The following is a 2,160-nucleotide window of genomic DNA, read 5'->3' on the forward strand; positions in this document are numbered from 1 at the left end:
TTTTGTTGTTGTTTTGTTTTGTTTTTTGTTTTGGCAAAAGAAAGGTCTTGAATTGTGGAATACAAGAAAGCGAAGAAATGGTTCTGAAACATGGATCAGTTTCACCCAGCTCTGCTTCTCAGAAAGGGTAATAATGTAAACATTCACCCATTAGAGGAAAAATGTCCCTTTATGCTACCTTCCCGACATTAGGCACACTGGCAGCCCTATTAAAATACAAGTCTGATTTGTGTTTAATGATCTTGAAAGGAAAGTAATTGCTTGAGTATTGCCATTCAAATGTTCAAGAAGTGCAGATCATATTTACAATTGGATTGTCCTTCTTTCTCAAAGAGGCTGGGCAGACTGTGGTCCTAAGCATGGGAGGCTGAGAATAAGAGTCCTCAGCTTAGGGTATTGAAGCTCAGGATTTATTTTTTGCTTTCTTCTTTGCATTATCAGAAAACAGCTGGTAATAACACTCCCCACCCCTTTTCTTCAGGAAGAAGATGTTGGGACAAAAAGCTACGAATCATCCAAATTGTTTCTTGAGGAAAGAGCAGCAGACATCCTTGTTGAGTCAGGGCTTGGGGAATCTGTGGAGGGTGAACTGTTCCCACAAGAAGATTGAGTACAACATTGGGTGTAGGCCAGAGCTGCGGCCCAAACAGATGGATTCACATGGAAACAAAGCTGTGGGAATGTCAGCTTCCGGCACACAAACAGCTCTGAGAAGACAGCATCAGTTTACAGATTCTGGAAGCTCAGTTTGTAACCACTTGAAATACACAGCTCAATGCGTGGAAACCGAGCAACAGCAGAGCTAGTACCAACAATCTGGTCTCAGGTGGGTGGGGTCACTGACAGTAAACCACCACAGTGACACAGGGGATCAAGAAAATCATTTCCAACAATGGGGCTGGAGAGATGGCTCAGTGGTTGCCAGCACCTGCTGCTCTTGTAGAGAACCCAAGTTCAATTCCCAGTACCCACATAAGGCAGCTTACAACCACCTATAACTCCAGCTCTACGGGATATGATACCCTCTTCTGGACTCTGCAGGCACCTGCAATCATGTGCACATTTACACACACACACACACACACACACACACACACACACACTTCAAAAATAACGCTAGGTGTGGTGGCACACAGCTTTAATCCCAGCACTCTGGAGGCAGAAGCAGGTAGAGGGGGATCCTCTGTGAGTTCAAAGCCAGCCTGGTCTATAAAGCAAATTCTGGGTTAGTCAGGGGTACACGGAGACATTGTCTCAAATAATAAACAATAGTAATAATAATAATAATAATAAATCTTTTTTAAAAAGAAGAAATAAAACCATTTTCCTCATACTGGGAAAACTCAGAAATACAGTGAAGGCAAACCACTGAGTTCAACCCCCTAGCTGGCTCTGTGTGAGGAGCTGGAGGGTGACAGGGGTGGAGGTGAGGTGTGTGTGTGGGGGGGGGGTGGTACAGTGGCTAACAGCATGGCATCACTGTTTAAATCCCATGCCTGCTTTCTCCAAATGGCTTTGTCCTCCCTCTTCCTTGCTGCCTCTCCCCCACCAAATAGAGTGGGCTGTTGTGTAGCAATTTCCTCTGAGATAAAACCTTCCAACTTGAAGGGAAGCTCTTTAAAATACAAGACTTCTAAGGGGAAGTAAAACATTCCATCCTGCAAGGGAGCTTGTTAAGCTCAGAAAGTAACTCAAAGGCTTCAGGAAGGCCTGGAATCTGACCAGAGACACTAGCTCCCTTCTTCTCTAAGCATACATAAGCAGTAATGGCACCTGAGAGACACTCCCAGATAAGCAGAGCTGTCTAGAAAAGGTTCAGAACAACTGGGCTGCCTGGGCTGCCAGGAAGAGACAGAAACTACCCAAGCTGCCTGGAAAGGACAGAGATCAGCTGACATCTAGAAGATGCTCAGCGTACCTGGGCTGCTGAGACGAGACCCCTTGAGCTTCCTGTTGAGCACACACGCGCAGTGTGCTCCAGGCTTCCAGCTTCCATGAACTGCCACCCATGCTGGGGTAGGCTTTCTTTGAGTCATTTCTGCTCCTGCAAGTAACCCCAATAAAACTCACAGTTCACCAAGCTGGATTTCAATGGTCTCCTTACTTTGGTCTGCAGTCCGTTTCATGTCTGGAGAGAGTTTGTCCATGTCTCCCCAGTCA

This window comes from Onychomys torridus, chromosome 4 (assembly GCF_903995425.1).
Source record: "Onychomys torridus chromosome 4, mOncTor1.1, whole genome shotgun sequence".
In the NCBI taxonomy this organism is placed as follows: Eukaryota; Metazoa; Chordata; class Mammalia; order Rodentia; family Cricetidae; genus Onychomys; species Onychomys torridus.